The 12,459-nt window shown below is 34.4% G+C and overlaps 1 protein-coding gene across 1 annotated transcript in view; it reads left to right on the top strand.

Moving 5' to 3' along the window:
* The first annotated feature begins 2,845 nt into the window (after positions 1-2,845).
* The window catches only part of LOC108756046 (protein abnormal spindle), a 21,153-nt gene continuing 11,539 nt past the window's right edge, over positions 2,846-12,459 (top strand). The window contains exon 1 of the mRNA XM_018499602.1: positions 2,846-2,854. The gene's annotated coding sequence lies outside the window, so the exon portion shown is untranslated. The remainder of the gene's footprint in view (positions 2,855-12,459) is intronic.

Here is a 12,459-nt window from a genome sequence, read left to right as displayed (position 1 = left end):
ATAAAGATTTATTTTGAAGGGTTAGATAAATCATATTATTCAGATGGCTTGAAAAAGTTGGAGAATCGTTGGATCAAGTGTATCGAGCTGAAAGGAGACTATGTTGAGAAGTAAAAATGAATTGATAAAAAAAATATATTTTATTATGTTTTTCTAAAAATTTATTGCCCTCGTAGTATACCAGGTGTACAAGTATGAAATGCGGATTTGAGAAAACAGATGGCGCATCAATGCAGTGTGTGGTATAAAGATTTGACTGTTATGCTATTTTGAAGTGCCTTCAACAAGTGTCAGACGCGCACGAATAATAAATTGAAAAAGTGTTTGCATAGTGTTGTGTTGCTGTGTTCGATATGTTGAAATTTATACCAAACAAAGAACATTCGCGGACAGCATTAATTTTTTGTTTTCATTTGAAGAAAACTGCTGCTGAATCATACCGATTACTTCGAGAAGCTTATGGTGAACATGCTCCATCGCAAGATACGTATAAACGATGATTTCGGCGTTTTAAAAGTGGTGACTTCGATGTTGCAGACAAGGAACACGGAAAACCGCCAAAAAGGTACGAAGATGTGGAATTGCAAGCATTGTTGGACGAAGATGATTCACAAACACAAAAACAACTCGCAGAGCAATTGAGCGTTAGTCAACAAGCTGTTTCCAATCGCCTACGAAAGATGGGAAAGATTCAGAAAACCGGAAGATGGGTACCGCGCATGAGTTGGACGGCAGGCAGATGGAGAGGCGCAAAAACACATGTGAAATTTTGCTTGCACGATACAAAAGGAAGTCGTTTTTGCATCGTATCGTTAGTGGGGATGAAAAGTGGATTTATTTTGAGAATTCCAGCGCAAAAAATCATGGGTAGACCCAGGCGCACCATCCACATCGACCGCAAGACCGAATCGCTTTGGCAGAAAGATGCTCTGTGTTTGGTAGGATCAGAAGGGTGTGGTCTATTATGAGCTGTTAAAACCTAGGGAAACAGTTAATGCTGGACGCTACCAACAACAATTGAACGATTTGAACCGTTCGCTGCTTGAAAAAGACCAGAATATCAAAAGAGACAACACAATGTCATTTTTCTTCATGACAATGCTCCATCACATACGGCAAAACCGGTTCGCGACACGTTGGAAGCACTCAGCTGGGAAGTTCTACCCCATGCGGCTTACTCACCAGACTTAGCTCCTTCCGATTACCACTTGTTTGCATCGATGGGTCACGCACTTGCTGAGCAGCGCTTTGGTTCGTACGACGATGTGAAAAAAATGGCTCGATGAAAATGGTTCGCGGCAAAAGGGGAAGATTTTTACTGGCGTGGTATCCACAAATTGCCCGAAAGATGGGAAAAATGTGTAACTAGCAATGGAGCATACTTTGAATAAAGCTCTTTTTATCATTCTTCCGAATTTAACGTGTTTTTTTTTAAATCCGTAAATTTTTTTTTAATTTCATACTTGTACACCTGGTACATATATGCAATATTATATATTATTGTAGGAGTATAAATAAGTTTCCGCCGTTTTTTATCAAAAATTTTTTTCATTTATTGTGAAAGGATGGTACCTAATGTTTTATTCGAAGTATTGTCCATCGCTAGCCACTACTTTTTCCCATCTTTCTGGCAGCATACGGATACCGCGTCATCCGCGGAAAAACGCTTCATCTTTTGAAGCTATCCACGAATCGACCCAATTTTTGGTATCTTCATATGATGTGAAGTGTTGCTCAGACAGGCCATGCGCCATCGATCGAAACAGGTAATAATCAGAAGGAGCAATGTCTGGTGAATACAGTGGGTGGGGTAAAACTTCACAAGTTTCCAAGTAGATTTTGACCGGCGCCGCAACATGTGGACGAACATTATCATGCAGAAGAATAACTTTGTCGTGTCTGGAGTAGTAGTGGGCGCGTTTTTCCTTGAGTGCTCGGCTCAATCTCATCAATTGTGTTCGGTAGAAAGCCCCAGTAATGGTTTCGTTCGGTTTGAGCAACTTATAATAAACGACACCTAGCTGAACCCATCAAATACACAACATGAGCTTTTTCCCATGAATATTCGGCTTGACTGTCGATGTTGAAGCATGGCCAGGTGGTCTCTATGATTTCTTCTTCTTTGGATTATCGTAGTGGATCCATTTTTCATCACCAGTGAGTACACGGTGCAAAAAACTCTTTCGTTTATGCCTGGCAAGCAGCATTTCACATGTAAAAAATCGAAGTTCAACGTTTCTCGACTTCAGTTCATATGGAACCCAATTTCCTTGCTTTTGAATTATTCCCAACGATTTTAAGCGATGTGAAATTGCTGGTTGAGTCACTCCTAATGTAAGTGCAAGTGCTTCTTGCGTTTGGCACGAATCTTCATCCAATAATGCTTCCAATTCCGCGTCTTCGTACACTTTCGGCCTTCCGCTACGTTCTTTGTCTTCGACGTCAAATTCACCGTTCTTAAACTTTTGAAACCACTCACGGCAACTTCTCTCACTTAAGGCAGCCTCACTATATGCTTCTACAAGCAAGCGATGCGCCTCAGCTGCAGATTTCTTCAAATTAAAGAAGTAAATCAAAAGCTCCCGCAAATGATGCTTATTCGGCTCAAAACATTATTGTACGAAAAAAGATATAAGATGCTGATGCAAAATCGCTAATATTTCAAGGTTATGTTCTTGCCAGATGTCCAACCTTACGATATGACGTTTTACAGCTGACAATTTTTACTATAACATACTGGTAGCGCCATTGTTTGTCAAACGGCGGAAACTTATTTATACTCCTAATAAATATTAGGAGTATTATATGCAGCACATATTGTGACGTGTTGACTACAGAAGCCGATAACAAAACTGTAAGTCTTTAATTTTCTTTCGTTTTTCGTATTCAGTTGTAGCTGGCAAATTGCATTGTTGTTGATACTTTAATTGTGGAAAAGGATTTTTCAATCCATAAACACAATTAAGAGAAAAGAATCTTTAATAATTAATGGTAAAACAGAACACTTCAGCATCTCCTTAAGGTTAAATTTTTAATACATATGCTGTTGCCGTTATTCGTTTTTATGCGCAGCAAATATAGCGACAATTATGAAAAATTGGCATCACGTGACAATGAGTGCGTTCAAGTTGACAAAGCAGCTAGCCTGCTCGCCGAACTAATGAACATAATTGAACTAATGAACATTGGTTGTTACTTATAGACTTATAGATTTGTTATCCAATCAATTATATTCAATCGCTCGGTAAGCACGCTTTGCCGTTTTGAACTTGCCCATTTTTGCTGCTGCAACATGCGGCACATGAAAAGGCACCTTTACATGTAGCGCGGTAAGCGGCACGGGCCAGTGACAAATTAACATTACTAAGCATTTTTTAATAGAATTAATTGATTTAAATGGAATTATTAAATAAATCCATTGAAAAAATAAGAGTATTGATAAAATGTACATAGAAATAAGTTAACATATTTAAAAAAAATTCATATTAAAGTTTATGTTCCATTCAACGGATCGTGCGTGAGTGGATTCGCGTATAGCCAATCACAGAATCATTCTCTCAGATCAGGGTATCAATCATGAAACTTTATCCCTAGGATGGAAAGTGAAAGGTGAAAACTTTAAGGCTCCTGATTAGTCGCGGCGGCCATGTTGGAACGTGATATCAAAAGCGAGGAATGACACGTTAATTTATGTTGCGTGCTATTTTTAAATAAAGACAATTTAAATGAAATGAAATGACGAGATCATTTTAAAACACTTATAAAAATCTATGAAAACTGTTCTTCCCTCCCTTAACAGTCAATAAATAGTCGTAAAAGGCACGTAAAGTAAGTTTATATTTGGGCAGGAACATACAGTCTGACAACTGTTAAAACGAGTAAAATATACGCTTTTACGTATAAAATTTCAAGATAACTTTAGTTTTTTTATCAATAATTACGATTTTGATTGATATTGTAAATACGAGACAAGTCACATTTTCACAATTAAGCAAATAATAACGAAATGGCACACAACATAAATTTCGTCGTTAAAACGTCACTTTTCTATGCCTATAAGTTCGGCATTTATCGTAGCGTGGCGCTGTAATATACAAACAAGCATGAGCCCATGTCCGTGTGCTCGCCTGCGATGCGCCGAGAGTAAACGAGACAACGAACTCCTTCTCACACTAGTCGCTTGTTTCAAGCGACCGAAAATGCTTTCTTGGCAGTCTCGGTTGCTCGACAGCCCTAGGCATTAATAAGGGGCGGAGGGCATCCTAAATAACATATAAGTTTTAATAAATTGTAGTGTATCCCTTTCCTTAATTCAGAACAGTATAAATCATGTCAAAACGCAACAGTTTACGAGATATTTAATTGTTTATGATTTTTCGTGCGCGTTATATAGTATACCTCCCCTTCATAAACTCGAGCAAGAATAGTTTAATAGAAATAGAATTTTACCGGAAAAAAATTATAAACCAGCAATTCTCTTTTCATGAAAATCTCGAAAGGCCATCAGAAAAGAAATGCGTATGTTCGAGACTCGAGATTTGTAAAGAAAATATGCGAAAAAAAATCGAATAGTTGAAAAAAGCACGATTTTCACTTATAAAACGAAAGATATTGATTGTTTGAAAAAAAATCAGTATAAAAAAATGCACGTATTTGAAATAACTACAAAATGAAACGTGGAACATTAAAATCGATCTATTATTTCAATAGAAAAAAAATAAAAAACATCTTTTGATTAAAAAGCCATTTTTTTCACTCGCCCTTTGTTCATTGAGATTTAAACGCAAAGCTTTGAAATTCTCGTAAAAGCCCTGAACAAGCCTAAAATGTTCATTAATTTTTGCAAAAAGTTATTTATTCACTAAAAACCTGTCTGCGGAAAACTTAATTTCTTCATCTTTGAGCAGTTGCACAGCAATTTAGGGGGTGATTTTTCTTCTTCAAGAATTGCACTATCACGAACACTTAATAACAAAACGATTTTTTGCAGTTAAACAATTATAAAACACCTTTAAAAAGTAGATATCTTTTTTCGAATAAAAAATGGAAATAATAATTAATATGCATCATATCAAATAGCCGTGTGACGCATTCGAAATCATTTTTCTACGAATTTAAAAAAAAAAGATTACCCTCCGATTATTAGGAGCCGACATAATAATTTTTTTTTTTCAAAAAATCATTGTAGCTTTAGTTTATAAGATTAAAATTCCGTCTGGCACCAATTTGTCAAGAAAGAATTGAATTTGCTATTGAAAAATTCTCGAATTTTTTGCTGCCGAAAAAGTTTGCTTAAAACCATTAGAAAGTTAAAGAACGCGGGCGAGGCAGTGCGCCAAGCAGAGTGAAGGAACTAGAGAACTTGATAAAAAAAACGTGTTTAAAAAAAAACAAAACATTCAGTTTTTTTTCGTTTAAAACATGTTTTTAATGTTTTATATGTTTTAAACAACTTTAGAAAAAAATCGTGTTTAAAACAAGAAAAACACCTTTTAAATATAAATTTATTATATTTTATTATAACGTATTTTTACTTTCAAGTATTTTGAACGTTTCTGAGATATATTTTAGTATTTAATTACACCTACTTCCTTATTTTTCTTAAATTTGAGCGTATTATCACATAAATATATGTATATTTGAATGTGTTGTTTGCTTATTTAACATTTTATTTTACTGTATATATTTTAAGTTATGCAAATTTAAACAATAGCATGGCATTTTGCTAATGTGGTTCTTTATGAATATTGGTTATTTATTCCTTTTTTAAGATTATTATTATATTTCAAAATAATTATTTCTTGGACTAATTATAGTTCTAATATTAATCTATAATTTATGTTACTATAGATTTTTATAGGCTACTGAGCTGCTTATATACAGGGTGTTTGAAAAATAATAAAAAATCTTTCGTATAGGAGCAGAATGGACTAAACTGAGAAGAAAAATACTCTACTATTTTGCAATTTTCGTAATAGTTCACAAGATATTAATTGTTAAAAATTGACGAAAATTAGTCTTCAATAATTTTTACTTCAATATTATCAACTTTACAGAAAAATTGCAAAAAACAAAAATTGTTTATTTTCTTTTCATAAAACTACGAATTTTTTCAGAAATTTTATCAACTTTTTAGTTTTGCATTTTCTCATTTTTAAAGAACTGGAAAGGATACGGGCAGTAGGAGCGCAGAAGACGTCGCGCAAATAATATATCAATGAAGTGTGAAACTTTTTTATTAACTAAAACGCGCTTACATGTTTCGGCTCACTTTTGAGCCCTCCTCAGAGACAACACAAACTAACATATATAAAATGTGAATAAAAATTATCCTGTTATGGTGACCTCCCCTACCTCGAGAATTTAAATACCAGAATTAAACTCAAAAAGAATGAAAGAAAAAGAAAAAAGAAAAAAAATGAAAAAAGGAAATAATGGAAATATCGAAAATAGAAAAACTAATTGAAAATATAGAAAATATGAAAAACTAATTTATCAAAAATTTTAAGATTATAATTAAATATCCCGAAAATAAGGACGCTCACCCTAATCACAAATCACAAATTATATCGCAAACATTACTATGACTTATTCAAAAATCGGTTCTCGACATTTTTTGGCCAATCAGTGTCAGACACAGTGAGTCACTTTTAGTTTTAGCTAGTGTTATTGAAGCTAACAAATGAAAAATTTTTGATTGAAACATTAATCAATTTCATAAAAATAAAAGTTGGAAAGTAATCAAAAATCATGCCAGAAATACTCATTACTGCGTACCAACGACACTGACTGACTAGACGTGTCAACAACCCATGCTTTTATAGCTTGTCTGTGATCGGGAGGTAGGCCTTGGGAAGCCCCTTCATATCCGTCTACAAGTTGAGTCCGTATGTGTGTCTGTCTCCTGATGAATATCATCTCCGAAATCAATCTCTTCCTATAGTAAGACTCCTCATCTAGTATTGTAACATTGTCTCAATCGAAATCATGGTCTTCTTGTAACCGATGCTCCGTTATGATAAAACGAGTAGAGGTGTTCCATTTGATGTGGTTCTTATGCTTCGTGATTCTTGACTTCAGCTCCACACGTCTGTCCCTGTTCAGTTTATTTTAGATTCTACTTTCTTTAATTTTGATAGTGTTATATTTATATAGGCAGAATTACGGGATTTCCTATAGGCTCTCCGTTATCTCCCGTCATCACGGATCTAGTTATGCAAAAGCTGGAGATTAGAGCTTTGTCTTTGATTCAGTTTCCGTTGTCCTTTTACTGTAGGCTTTTTATTAATCACAACATTCTGTTTCTCAAAAAATAGATACAATCGCGGGACTAGGGTAGTTTTACTTTCGAATCCTAAATTTCACCTTGATAATTTGTGTTTCATTATTAAAGGATTGTTAGAGAATGATTATCTGTTGAACTTTATATTTGAGAATATTGATAATTATTTGAAGAAAATCATTACGGCTAAAAATAGGAAGAGCGTTGTTAATGATAACAGGATTGAAGCAGTGCAACCTTCGTGATTCACTGTTCGTGGTATTACTGAGAAGTTTAGCAGATTGAATAGCGAGTATATGAGGGTATCATTCAATAGTATTAATAAATTGCGAAAATTTATTATGGTGCATAAAGGCTCTTTATCGCGTGACAAGAAGTCGAATGTTGTTTATAAGATCACGTGTAGTTACGATGCAAGTTATGTGGGACAGACGTGTAGACAGCTGAAGTCAAGAATCACGAAGCATAAGAACCACATCAGATGAAACACTTCTACTCGTAATGTCATAACGGAGCATCGGTTATAAGAAGGCCATAATTTTGAATGGGACAACGTTACAATACTGGACGAGGAGCCTCACTATAGAAAGACATTTCGGAGATGATATTCATTAGGAGACAGACGCACGGACTCAACTTGCAGACGAATTTGGAGGGGTTTCCCAAGGCCTACCTCCCGATTATAGACAGCTATAAAGACTTGTGTTGTCACGTCTAGTCAGTCAATGTCGTTCGTACGCAGTAATGAGTCTTTCTGACGTAATTTTTTATTACTTTCTAACCTTCTTTTTCATAGAATTGATTAACGTTTCAATGTAAAATTTTTCATTTGTAAACTTCAATAATACTAGCTAAAACTAAAAGTGACTCCCTGTGTCTGATGACCACTGACTGGCCAAAATATCGAGAACCGGTTTTTGAATAATTTAGTAATATTTGTGATGTATTGTAGTTTGTGATGATCAGGGTGAGCGTCCTTATTTTTGGAATAATTAATTATAATCTTAAGATAAATCTTTTGATAAATTAGTTTTTCAAATTTTCTATTTCGATATTTCCATTATTTCCTTTTTTCGTTTATTTTCCTTTTCTCTTTTTCTTTCACTCTTTTTTAAATTCTCGAGGTAAGGGAGCTCACCTGATAGGATAATTTTTATTCACAGTTAATTTGTGTTGTCTCCGAGGAGGGCTTAATAGTGAGTACATGTAAGCGCGAAAGTGTACATGTAAGCGCGTTTTAGTGAATAAAGAAGTTTCACACTTCATATATTAGTATATTATTATATTTGCGCGACGTTTCCTGCGCTTGACTCCTATTGCCCGTATCCTTTCCAGTTCTTTGATTTATAAGGAATCTTGGTTAGTTTGATTTGTTACACGAATGATTTATACTATTCTGGATTAATGGGAGGGGTACACTAATATTACAATTTGTTAAAACTTATATGTTATTTAGAATGCCGTCCGCCCCTTATTGACGCCTAGGGCCGCCGAGCGGCTGAGATAGCCGAGAAAGCATTTTCGGTCGTTTGAAACAAGTGATTAGTGTGAGAAGGAGCTCGCTGTCTCGTTCATTCTCAGTGCGCCGCAGGCAAGCACGGACATGGGCTTGTGCTTAAGTTTGTGGCTACCGGTTTCGCCAGACCGCCGTCTGATTCTGTGTTGCCATCAATGCAGAGTTCTTGACTGAGTAGTTAGGAGCCATTGAAGAAATTTGGAGAAATTTTTCACTTTTCACTTTTCACTTTCATAGGAAAAAAGTTTTATGATTGGTATCCTGCTTGCAAAATTTGTAAACAGATCTAAGAGAATGATTGGCGATACGCGAATCCGCTTACGCACAATCCGCTGCTTGGGACATCACTCTAATAAAGGAGAAAAGAAGCAAACGGCACGATTTTCGCGATTCCTGTAGTTACCTAGTTAGTTTCTGTCACGCGTACCGCGCTACATGTAATCGCAATCTTATTCTTTCTCGTTTTTGGTTGTGGTTAAAATCGCGCTACAAATACTTTGAAGTATTTGATGGACCAATTAAAAGAAAGAATTTTACAAAGTGACCAATTAAAAAACGCTTCAAAGCTTTTGCAGCATCGCGTTGACCATACCTTTTGTTGCACTAATACAAATATGCAGCAGAAATGTGTCCACCATTTTTAAGAACCGATTGCCGGATTCTGTATTTTAGGAACACTAGTCATGCGATCAAAAAATTGATGCTTAGTATTCGTCAATTTTAATCACGTGATCTGTTATTGACGTTCAAATCGAGTATCGAACGTCAGCATAAAAAATGCAACCTAAAGACGCATTCACATACAAGCGTCAAACAGCGGAAGCAACAATGAATCAGCGAGGTGATAAGTAAATAAAATAAAAATAATGGAGAGCATACAGCCACAACAATAGATGTTAACACAAGTCATATATTTAAAATTCACATACTGTGGGCAAAAAGTATCGATAATTTCAAATTTAAATTTCCCGGGGTTTCCGATAGGGACAACCGAATTTATTTTGAAGTTGGCAATTCTGTCAGTGACAGAATGCGCCAAGGTACACGTCAAAATAGTCATTAGTGTTTGAGATAAGCGTCTGTTTGTAAGCACGTAAAAAGTGATTTGTCGTTTTTTGAAATGTCTGAAATTATGGAACAACGAAGTGCGATAAAATTTTGTGTCCGGAATGGAATTTCTGCAGCCGAAACGTTGAGAATGTGTCAGAAGGCGTACGGTGATGGCGCTTTGTCACAAGCAAGAGTTTTTGCATGGCACAGAATGTTTAAAGAGGGCCGAGAGAGCGTTCAAGACGAGCCACGTGCCGGACGGCCATCCACATCAACTGATGTGATTCACGTCCAAAAAATCCGAGATTTGGTGCTCGCAAGTCGTCGATTGACTGTCCGAGACCTTACTGATCTTGTTGGCATATCGGAAGGATCAGTCAAAACCATTTTGAGCGACCATTTGGGCCTCCGAAAAGTGAAAGCGCGATTGGTGCCAAAATCGCTCAATTTTTTGGAAAAACAACGACGCGTTGATGTGTCTGAAACGATGCTTTCCGACTATCAAAACCGAATGGTGGACACAAAATTTTATCGCACTTCGTTGTTCCATAATTTCAGACATTTCAAAAAACGACAAATCACTTTTTACGTGCTTACAAACAGACGCTTATCTCAAACACTAATGACTATTTTGACGTGTACCTTGGCGCATTCTGTCACTGACAGAATTGCCAACTTCAAAATAAATTCGGTTGTCCCTATCGGAAACCCCGGGAAATTTAAATTTGAAATTATCGATACTTTTTGCCCACAGTAGTATAAATAAGTTTCACATATAAATAAGACGTTTCGGTCAAGATTTGATCATCATCAGTACAAACGAGATGACAAAAAATAAAAAACTTACAAAAAAGATTTTAATGAAGCAAAAGTCCGAAAGTGTTATAATAATATCAAAATGAAATTACATAAATGAAATTATATAAAAAAAAATTACTAAAAAAAAATTACATAAAATTAAAAATGCAATGTTCGCAAGTTCATAGATGAAATAATTTTTCAATCGCTTGTTGTGTATGAATTTACAGCGTGAATAGAAATCAAGAGAATTAAATTTAACAATGTTTCAAATCTTCTGATGTGATTCTCTGTTGCGATTCCTGTTTTCTTAAGAAGCGATGAGCAATTTCGTATAAAAATACGGAATTCCCAAGTTCTATTAAAATTAAAAAAAAAATTTTTACGCTTATAACAACTTTTCCAATACCATAACTGTCCGCGAAAATTAATCTAAAATTGTAATGAACAAACGCTTACCATCTTATAACACGAATTCTCATAAATGACCCGGAGTAAATAATAAACACTTTGAATACTGTTTAAAAATTATTTCCGACAATTATGACGAACCGTAATAAGCGAGAGTCTATTTATATTATGCGAGGAAAGGAGAGGAAGTGAAAGTGGAGAAGATAATTCTAAGTGTAGAGGAGCTTTTTCCAATAAGTGGAAGGTAAATTTCAGGAAAGTGTTCTACATTACTCTGTTTGTTTAAATTCTTTTTTTTGTCATTTGATATATGTATCATCTCAGAGACCATTCTTTTATAATACGAATGTTCGGAATCAAGAATATTATTATCCCAATCAATCGTATGATTATTATCCAGTTTGTGACAAGAGATAACTGACAAAGAATTAATAGGTTTATTTAAATCATTTATGTGTTCTTTTAATCGCGTCTTTAACTTCCTTTTTGTCCCACATAAGAGTAATTACAATCTTGACAATTAATTTTATAGACAACATTCGAATGATCTTTTTTTTTAATTTTATCTTTGCCTGTTTTTATGAAAATGTTCATACAATTCATTGGTTTATACTATATTAAAGTCAAATTTTCTTGTAAAGAATTTAAATTTTTCAGAAGTTTTTTTGAAATAAGGAAAATAGTAAAAAACTGTTTAGTAATACTGGAGGAATCCAAGTTAGAAATAACATTATGTTCTTTAATCATTTCAAAATTCTTTTTGAAAGACAGAGTTTTTATCCTATTGTTAATTGTTGTGAATAAAAATTTAGATGGATATCCGTTTTGTTGGAGAGTTTTAATTAGAGAAATGATATTATTCTCATGGAATTTTGGAGGGGAAAGGAATAAAATTCTGTCTAATAACAATTACAACATCCCTTTTATGTTCTACAGGATGATTAGAAAAAAGTTTAAGTATCTTCCAGAATTTGTAGGCTTCCTGTAATTGTCAAAAATAATTCTCCCATCCTCGATTAAAAGTTTTACATCAAAAAAATTTATTCCCCTATTATCGTCATATTCGACAGCAAATTTAATTCGTTCATGGTAAAAATTAAAAGAGTATAATATTTTATTAATATGATCATTTGGAGCTGCAATAATAATATCATTCACATAGCGATAGTAAAGTAGAATATGTATGGTTAATGTCTTACATTCCAAATCTTGTATTACTACATCCGCTAGAATTGGAGAGAGAGAAGATCCCATGGGCAGACTGTTTGCAGAATATTTGTTCATAAATTGTATCATTAAATTTAAAAAAAGTAGATTTTAAAATAATTGAAATTGCTATTTTGAACTCGTGGAGAGGTATTAACGTGTTATTGCATATAAAATATTTATATTGCATATAAAG

Source organism: Trachymyrmex septentrionalis, unplaced genomic scaffold (assembly GCF_001594115.1).
Source record: "Trachymyrmex septentrionalis isolate Tsep2-gDNA-1 unplaced genomic scaffold, Tsep1.0 scaffold91, whole genome shotgun sequence".
In the NCBI taxonomy this organism is placed as follows: Eukaryota; Metazoa; Arthropoda; class Insecta; order Hymenoptera; family Formicidae; genus Trachymyrmex; species Trachymyrmex septentrionalis.
Note: the sequence above shows the minus strand (reverse complement) of the source record. Positions and strands in the feature narration are given on the sequence as shown.